This window comes from Vulpes lagopus, chromosome 4 (genome assembly GCF_018345385.1).
Source record: "Vulpes lagopus strain Blue_001 chromosome 4, ASM1834538v1, whole genome shotgun sequence".
Taxonomy (NCBI): Eukaryota; Metazoa; Chordata; class Mammalia; order Carnivora; family Canidae; genus Vulpes; species Vulpes lagopus.
In genome coordinates this window covers 95,960,330-95,970,040 of record NC_054827.1, presented here as the reverse complement: position 1 = coordinate 95,970,040, position 9,711 = coordinate 95,960,330, and the positions used below count along the sequence as shown (strand labels likewise).

The following is a 9,711-nucleotide window of genomic DNA, read 5'->3' as shown; positions in this document are numbered from 1 at the left end:
TATTTTAGAGATTGTGAATGTTACTGTGGAGCTTCTTGGTTACCAGAGCCCCAGGCAAAGTACTTTTCTGGATCTCCGGAGTCAAAGCAGTTCTGTTAAGATAAAATTGACTGATGCATATAACGTATAACTTTTTGCTCTAAAAATTGTATGGGTTATATGCAAAGATCTTTGTTTTCTATGCAGTTGTTTTTCTGGACTAACGTCAATAATCTATGTTACTTTTTCCGGTTTTAGAAGGAAAACTCCTTCTTACATAGACCTGACATCCATGGTCCTTAAAATTTTGTATGAGTGATCGTGCATCATACTCAAAGAAAACCTGTTCTCTGGTATTTCCTTAAGTAAAGATGATGACCTCTTTTGCAAGATAGAGGTGAGTGACAAGAACTTTAGATTTTGCAAGATGCTTACTTCTTATGGCTATTTTGATTTGGTGGTAATATTCTGTTTTCAGAACTACTTTGAAATCTCAATTGTGGAACATATATTGAAAAAAAAACATTTGGTGAAGACACTCCTATAATGGCATATGGAATGTAAGATGACTGGATCTTTTGTTATGGAGTACTAGATGTAACCTTCTACAGAGGTCCATTATGAACAAGTAATAACATAAGAATTTTCAAACATTCATGGCGATAAATACATGTCCTTGGGATTTTTTCCTCCATCTGCATTCAAATGAGTTCCATACTATATCTAAAACACGGTTGGGCAACAACTTTTTGATTTCCTGGTCACATTTATTAGCAGTAACCTCATGAATATGTACACATTGCATATCAATATAGGTTTTCATTGTAGTTGAATAGTTTCAAATAGAATTCTGGAATTTAATAGTTATGCTACTTTAAATCTTTATGGTTTTGTGTTATTTGTGTTACTCTGTATTTTATGATCTTATAGGTAAACTGGACTTATTATAAAAATGTATAAAAAGTAATATAGCTTCCTGCCATCATAAACTCATTACTCTTAAATCCTGTGAGATTTTAGAAGTCCTATAATTTTTTAGCTTTATCAATATATAATTGATTGATAAGTAATATTGTATAATTTTAAGATGTGCTGCATGATTCGTTATACACCTATACTGTGAAAAGGTTACAACAAAGTTTAGTAATACAGCCATCACCTTACATAGTTAACCTTTTTTTTGTGGTGAGAACTTTTAAGATCTACTGTTGACATGTTTCAAATATTATAATACAATACTGTTAAGTATAGTCACCATGCTGCGTATTATATCTTTAGGACTTTTTTTTCATCTTTTAATTAAAAGTCTGTACTCTTTGATCAGCATCTCCCCATTTGACACACCCCTCAGCCCCTGATAGCACCATTACACTGTGTTTCTATGAATTTAACTTTTTCAGATTTCATATGCAGGTGACATGTCAGAAATCTTGTAATTTTTGTAAACATAACTGGTACTTCATTACTTGTAAGTCTTAACTTGTGGTAGAGTAAAACCAGGTAACTTACAGAATTATGTGACAGTATTAATACTTGTCTAGAATTTTCATAATCTGATTTCAAGATGAGGAAAAATAATTTATTTATATTCAAATAAAACTTTGATTTTAGCAAGTCATCCGTGAGAGCCTCCATTTGATTTATGACGTTTATAAATAGATATTATCCAGGTGATCATACATTGCCAGATTCTTACTCATCTTTGTGTTTTAGTTCCCTTGGGACTGACCATTAATATAATAAAGCTCAATATTTGAATTATAGTAAATGAGTAAAGGAGAGTATATTATCATGGGTTTTTGGTATTACAGTTTTTTAAAAAATCTTATGAAGTGCTTTTTTGCTCACATAGTTGATGACTCTGAAAGAAGAAGAGAATATGACCCCTCAGTTTTCTGACCCGTCACTGGATTCTTACCAATAGTATCATCCCAAGGAAGCTGAACACAATGTTAGCTGCGTTTAGGACAAACGTAAACCACTCCAGGTAAAATAACCTTGTAAAGAAAAGTAATAGTGTATTACAGAGGCCTTGGCTAGGTTCATGATGACATAGGACCTTGTCTGAACATAATGATTCAAAATTTGAGCTTAAATGACACTCTGAAATCCAGTCAATGTGCCTCAGTAGAATTTTCAGAGAACATTATTTTCAAAAGAAAATTTGGCTTACCATGAAAACTTTGAATACATAGAAATGGCAGGTGTAGCAGTACACACTGCCAATTCCTCATACAGCTTTTTAAAAATCTTCATACATATTCAGAGCTCATTATTTTTTTCCTTTTTTATTAAACATATATGCTGTTGAAAGCAAATAAGGAAACTCATCCTAAGATCCCAGAAGGCACGCACATATGCTGAGTTGGAAGCAAGGACATGTAAAGGGAAACTACCACCTCTTGGATCAAAATTAAATGCCAGAGTTGGCGGAATCCTTAAGTGATGTCCAGGAAAGAGAGAGGAACTTATATTTATGGAATATATGTTATAAAATGGAGTGAGTATGGGTAAGTGTCTTCACATGGACACCATTGATGTTTGTGGACAATTTATTTTGGTTTTTATGTAATTGTCTGCAGTGATCAATGAGTATAGAGCTTATCATATAGTAGATGTATAAGAAATGTGTCAGAATTACTAATTTTTTAAAATGTTGGGGTATGCATTTTTAGATTTATTATAGTTACTTCTATATAGTGGAATGTCTGTGATTAGACTCTGTATCTAATATTCAGTTTCATACTCTTAACACAGAAGGAGTCTGCTTTTCCTAAATAGTAGCCAATCCAAACCATTTGGTGTCTATTTTGACTTGTTTTAGTAAGCTAGGTACTTTGTCATTGAAGTTTACACTGTGTTTGTAGGAATACCTTTTAGTTATTTTTGGTCAAAAAGTGGAAATAAGGAAGTTCTGTTTAATTTTACAGGGGTGAGAGTATCTCTTGCTTATGTGAGATGAAGGCCCAATAAGAAAGCAGTATTTGAAATCCAGTTCCAAGGATATGTTTGTTCTAGTATGAATGTTGATTAGTGACTTCAGGTGTTAATGCAGCAAGTCCATCTCCACCAAAAGTGAGTAGACCGTGAAGGGAAGCAACTGGGTGTTGGCTAGAGTATATACTTCATTTAACTTTAAAAATGATACATGAAGAAACCTCAAGGGACTTTCCTTATACTAAAAGGGATGTGTCCTTTTATCCTTCATATCCTCTGGTGGCAGGGATGCAGACTGGAAGAAACAGATCCACTAGTTTCTTCTGCATTCAGTATCACCTCAGTTTGACTCTGGAATCCATGTTGTTAATATAATGGGGTGTTTTTTGCCTATAATTTAGGTAGGTCTAATGTGGAATAGAAATGATTAGAAGACTTGACTGGGTTAATTTTCTTTGGTTAGCAATATTAATCTTAAAAGTAGTTGAGATAGCCAAGATTCAATAAAAAGGCTCACAGATCAACCAGATGTTTAATGATATTGAATCATTTGTATTAGATTTATAGTTGAGGATAACCCAGTGATGTAGAGAGGTTATATATTTGTACACCTGAAATCTTTGGGCTATTTCTGTATTTTTGTATTTAAATTCAATTAGCCAACATATAGTGCATCATTAATTTCAGATGAAGAATTCCGTAATTCTTCAATTGTGTACAAGACCCAGGGCTCATGGCATCATAGCGCCTCCTTAATGCCCATTACCCAATTACAACATCCCCCCATCTGCCTCCTGTCCAGCAACCCTTAGTTTGTTTCCTATAATTAATACTCTCTTCAAAATTTTTTTCCCTATCTGATGACTTCCCATTCAGGTTTACCTCCATTCACCTATGATCATCTATGATGTTTCTTATGTTCTGCATATTATTGATATTTTACGATAATTGTCTTTCTTTGATTCACCTATTTCACTCAGTAAAATACCTTCCAGTTCCATCAACATCAATGTAAATGATAATACCTAATATAAAATTTATTTTTACCCCTATGTAGTTTCTTTTTTTCTCCTTTTTAAAAAAAGTTTTTATTTAATTTACAGTTGGTTTAACATATAATGTAATATTAACATATAATATAATATAATTAATATTGTATATAATGTAATGTAATCAAATATTACAGTGAGTAACATTGTGATCCTCAAGCACCGGACCCTTAAACATCAGATGTGCTGATGTTTCATAATTCCCCTCTCCCCTTATTTGTCCTATTATAGCAGAAATAAAGTTAAAATTACAGTTGCTGGGGCACCTAGGTGTCTCAGTGGTTGAGTATCTGCCTTTGGCTCAGGGCCTGATCCCAGGATCAGGCTTCACATAGGGAGCTTGCTTATCTCTCTGCCTAGGTCTCTGCCACTCTGTGTGTCTCTCATTAATTAATAAATAAAACCTTTAAGAAAATGTAGTTCCTGATAGCCATAATTTATTTTCTTTTGGAAAACCTATATTAGAAAAAGTAAGTGCTCTATTCTTTCCCTGATAATGTGGGTTATATTACCATATCACTTAGGTTCTTTGTGTCAGAGATGTTAGACCAACTTCAGAGCCCTCAACACTATGTGTCAGTAGGCTTCTTGTTGGACTTTGTGTTTTACCTATTTGATCTGCCTTAATTTTATTTGACCATGTATTTTGATTCTAATTATTTTGGTAGATATTTTTATTTTTTTTAATTTCCTTAAAGATTTTTATTCATGAGACACACACACACACATACAGAGAGAGAGAGAGAGAGAGAAAAAGAGAGGCAGAGAAACAGGCAGAGGGAGAAGCAGGCTCTCCGCAGGGTACCGGACATGGGACTTGATCCCTGGTCTCCAGGATGATGCCCCGGGCGGAAAGTGGCGCTAAACTGCTGAGCCACCCGGGTTGCCCTGGTAGATGTTTTTAATTTAATCTAAATCCTTAAGATATTTGAATATTTTATTTTTCAATTTGTTGGATGATTTGCTTGTAGAAGTAGATTATAAGCTATTCTATTTAGTTCTAAAACACCAAAGATCCTAATGTTATTCTGGCACATTGCTAGGGTTTTGTTGTCTTTAATTTTTTCCCATATTTTCACCTTATTTCTGTGTCAGCTGAGTGATAGTGCTGCCATTTAACTTACATTGTTACATAAAGATGATCATTAATTTTCCCAAGTTAAAAGACTTCAGGTTAGTCGAGATAAACTATCCAGAAGTATTAAACTCTTTAGAGAGTTGTAGTTGGGAAACTTGATTGAGTTTATGGTGATATGATGAGGTGTACTGAGCATGATGAAGTGTAGCTCAATGTGAGTACTCTAAAGTCCAGCCTAAGTGTCAATTCAAGTACTTGGGACATACATATTCTGAGTGTAAGTTCTTAGGTTGTAAATTTCATAAGGTATTTTGAGCAATATTGTGCGGAATAGGGAGAATAGAAGTGTAGATGTTTCCAATGAGACAAAGGGAAGTGGATTCTAATTTACACTACTGCGTTTTCTTTTTGTAGAGTATCTTCTATGTTTGTGGCATTTGTGTATCTTTTTCATTATGAATTTCAAGTGATAATTTCAAGAGTAAAGAATTAGTAGCTATTATGTTGTGTGTGTTTTTAAAAATATATTATTTATTTGACAGAAAGCACAAGCAGGGGGAGCAGCAGAGGGAAAGGGAGAAGCAGAATCCCCGCTGAGCAAGGGAGCCTGATGATTCAGGACCCCCAGATCATGACTTGAGCCAAAGCAGTCACTTAACTGACTGAGCCACCCAGGTGACTCATGGTTTTGTTTTTGTTTCTTATATATATATTATATAAATGTATTACTATATGAAATATGTAAATATTACTATGTCATTCAGCTCCAGTCCTTATACTTGTTTCCCAAGAGCCTGTCTGGAAACTATGAGGAAGTGCCAATTACCACATGAATAAGAAATTGCTGGTTTGTTGTTGACATTGCTTTGGTCTGAAATGTGAATTTACACCTTAGTCAGAATGCTTAAAGATACATCAGATGAGTTACTCTAATTCTCTTAGGAAGTTACCACTTTCTGTATATTGGTGAGTCCTAAATGGAAATTTAGAAGCTTTGACTCATTTTGATTCAAGGGGGTGAAACTGGCAATTTGCATTTAATATGGAGCCCTGGAGAGGAACTTATTTGCTAATAAATACCAGGCATTTATTTTGAATCAAGACTTTAATCTGCTAGTATTCTTCATTATTTATCTTATATGAGTAATGGACCTTTTGTTATATATAATTGGCATTCTGTGATTAGGTCCTTGTGATTTGCTTTATTATAGTTATGAGGGTATTGAGTGGTAATTAGATAATTTTGGAAAACTTTGTAAAGTACCATAGAAAAATTGAATATACCAGGATTTTATCCTTAGATTCCTTAATTTGATAAGGAAAGGTAGGGTATGTATGTTTGTGTATGTATGTATGTATGTATGTATAAATAACATGGGTGTTGATACTACGACAAGTAGTAGTTTATAGGAAAAGCTTTGGGGATTCAGAAAAATCACATTTTTTTAAAGGAGCAAGTTGGATAAGTCTTTTTACAGGTCTTTCCCTTATCAACTCCCTGTTTCTCCCTGCCAGAAATTTTATAATATTTATAACCTCATATTTGTTTGGCTTTTTTCCGTGTTCCTGATTCTGCCCAAGTAGGGATATGCTAGATGAATTCAGTTACTATAACTGAATTAGATTAGAAACATACTTTTGAATGAGAGAGAAAGGAAATACTCCTTGCAGTCTGTGGGGGAGTAGTCTTAATTTAAGGTAATTTAATCTTGGATGTTTGGTACAGCCTAAGGTGGTCAGTTAATACAGTGAGAAAGCATGCAGTGGTATTTGCTATCTCAACTCTGTCCAAATAATGCCATTTTAAAAACTTTAATTAATTTGAGAAAGAGCAGGAGCAGGAGGGAGAGGGAGAGAGAATCTGAAGCTGACTACATGCTGAGGGCAGAGCCCAATGCAGGGCTCAATCCCAGGACCATGAGATTAAGATGAAAAGCTGAGCATTAACCAGGAGTCGGCCACTTAAACAACTGTGCCACCTAGATGCCCCCAAATAACCCATTTCTTGTGGTGCTGCATCTAAAGAAAATCCTCCATAATAGGAATCTCTAGATAATGATCAGTTTTTATCCTTTTTTGGAAGGGGGAATTGGCTCTGATGATTAGACTCCTTTGTTTATTGAACCTGATGACAACGTTCATTCCTACAAAGAGAATCCGGGGTTCAGCCAAGCTAATTTATGATAGGAACACTTTGGTGAGAGTTTTTAGAAGGAACAAATTAGCAATAGATGGTAAGAGCATAGGTGTATATGATAAAGTAAGGTGAGAAGGAAAAACGACAAGGTTTAAGTGATTATAGCATCTGCTTAGTGTTTTAGAAGTGTGATGGAAACCTGTAAATTGAGAGCAGTGTTAGGATTCTTCAAATTGTTAGAAATAAGAAAGCTCCCCTGTTTAAATATTGGACAAGTCAATGTAGGTTAGGAGTCAGAATTACAGCCATTTATCGGCTTCTTTGTTGTTAACTTCAATGTATGGGTCTCAGCCAGCTTGTAATGATAGACCCTGTGTGTCTCTTTTCTGGAGATGGATTGGCAGTATTATGTCTACTGTTGAAATTACTCTGATCAAGAATATGTGTTGATCAACTCTTTGTTCCTTATACAATTACTGGAAAGGATAGAGCTGTATATTTCTAGACAACTTAGATTGCATCAAACTTTCTCAACTCTAGTATACTTTAAGGGTCATCTGGAGGGCTTAGGTAGTTTGGGAGTTTCTGGTTCAGATCTGAAAAGTCAGTAAATGATTGCAGCAGGACATGTAGAAAATGCCTTGGTTTTTATACAGAGAAAAAATTACCAATACACATTTAAATTATGTACTTCAATTGAGGAAGTAAAATTCTTTTTGATAATGAATCGAGTATATAAATTTTCACCAAGTTCACATTGGATAAAATGACCAAAAAATTTACAAGTATCCATGAATTTTTTTGAAAAATGGATGTGATCTCAGTGAATAGTGTGTTGATTTCCAGGACATGGTAATTTCTGCCTAAAACTTCTACTTGGGTGCAAAGTTTATCTTGTTTCTGTTCTGTTAGTCACAGAACAACATAACTTGAAGTACTTTGTGGGGTTTTTTTTGAGGATTTTATTTTTAAGTAATCTCTACAACCTAGTGTGGAGCTAAAACTCATGATGCTATATGATCAAGAGTTGCATGCTCTATCGGTTGAGTCAGCCAGGTGCCCCTGTTTTATTTTAAGCATCTACTTCTTGATATTTTAAGTAGGCCAGAAACTGGCAATACCAATGCAGTGGATTTCTTGGTGTACTGAGTTTGAGGTAGAGTCTGTTCCCTGGGGAAATTTCAACTACTATATTATTAGCTTGGCTGTGAATACTCTGGTGGCTGTATTTGGTTATTGAAATCTAGTGCTGTTTTCTAATGATGCTTCTTTATGGGAATAGTTTTACAATGGACTAATTTTCTCCAAGATTGGAAATGCTGAAGAATATATATATAGGTCAAATCAGAGTCCCTTCTACATGCTATAGCAAATAAGGAACCCAGAATTGAAATGAGGGGACTTCTTTCTGTGGCTTGGAGTGAGTAAAAGAAATTACACAGGATTTTATAATATTGTAACTTATGATTTCTGAAAATAAGTTAATGCAGTGAAACCGGTTTTCTAATTTTGAAGGACGGCAGAAGATCTGAAGCATTGTATTTTTCTTATTTACATTTTGTGTAATGTATAAATTTCCCTAGTGAAGTTGTCTGGAAAATGGACTTGTATTTAGACAGATGGGATGCTTTCTCAACTGAGGGAGTCCTGGCCCTAAATTATGTCAAAGTAACAATAGAAACATTGATTCTTCTAAGATTTGTTGGAAGTCCCAATGAGAAAACAATGTGTGATAGCCCTGACTTAAAAAAAAAAAAAAGCAAGCCCTGACTTAACCAAGTAATATTTGTGTATATCTAAGATAATAACATGGAAGATTCATAAAAATAGTACCAAGAAGCATAGACTTATTCTAACTTTACAGGGAGCAGAAAACATTAATGGTATCAAGTAGGAATTTGGATACTTAGTAATTTCTGTTGTATTGATACATTGTTTTTTTAAATAATAAATTTATTTTTTATTGGTGTTCAATTTGCCAACATACATAATAACAGCACCCAGTGCTCATCCCGTCAAGTACCCCCCTCAGCGCCTCTCACCAATTCACCCCCACCCCCCGCCCTACTCCCCTTCCACCACCCCTAGTTCGTTTCCCAGAGTTAGGAGTCTTTAGGTTCTGTCTCTCTTTCTGATATTTCCCACTCATTTCTTCTCCCTTCCCTTATATTCCCTTTCACTATTTATATTCCCCAAATGAATGAGAACATAAAATGTTTGTACTTCTCCGATTGACTTATTTCACTCACCATAATACCCTCCAGTTACATCCACATTGAAGCAAATGGTGGGTATTTGTCATTTCTAATGGCTGAGTAATATTCCGTTGTATACATAAACCAAGTCTTCTTTATCCATCTTTCGATGGTCACGGAGGCTCCTTCCACAGTTTGGCTATAGTGGACATTGCTGCTAGAAACATCGGGGTGCAGGTGTCCTTGTGTTTCATTGCATCTGTATCTTTAGAGTAAATCCTGAACAGTGCAATTCCTGGGTCTTAGGGTAGGTCTATTTTTAACTCTTTGAGGAAC

At 34.8% G+C, this 9,711-nt stretch overlaps 1 long non-coding RNA gene and 3 other non-coding genes across 4 annotated transcripts in view; all 4 read left to right on the top strand.

The window, feature by feature from the left end:
* Nucleotides 1-1,005: 1,005 nt before the first annotated feature.
* The window catches only part of LOC121489154, a 28,897-nt gene continuing 20,191 nt past the window's right edge, over nucleotides 1,006-9,711 (top strand). The window contains exons 1-2 of the long non-coding RNA XR_005987285.1: nucleotides 1,006-2,489; nucleotides 2,910-3,054. This is a non-coding gene — a long non-coding RNA (uncharacterized LOC121489154). The remainder of the gene's footprint in view (nucleotides 2,490-2,909; nucleotides 3,055-9,711) is intronic.
* Nucleotides 2,019-2,090, top strand: LOC121490293. The gene has a single exon (XR_005987613.1). It is a non-coding gene; the product is annotated as a small nucleolar RNA SNORD107 (small nucleolar RNA).
* LOC121490289 lies at nucleotides 5,215-5,275 on the top strand. Its single transcript, XR_005987609.1, has one exon. It is a non-coding gene; the product is annotated as a small nucleolar RNA SNORD64 (small nucleolar RNA).
* Nucleotides 7,136-7,208, top strand: LOC121490292. The gene has a single exon (XR_005987612.1). It is a non-coding gene; the product is annotated as a small nucleolar RNA SNORD108 (small nucleolar RNA).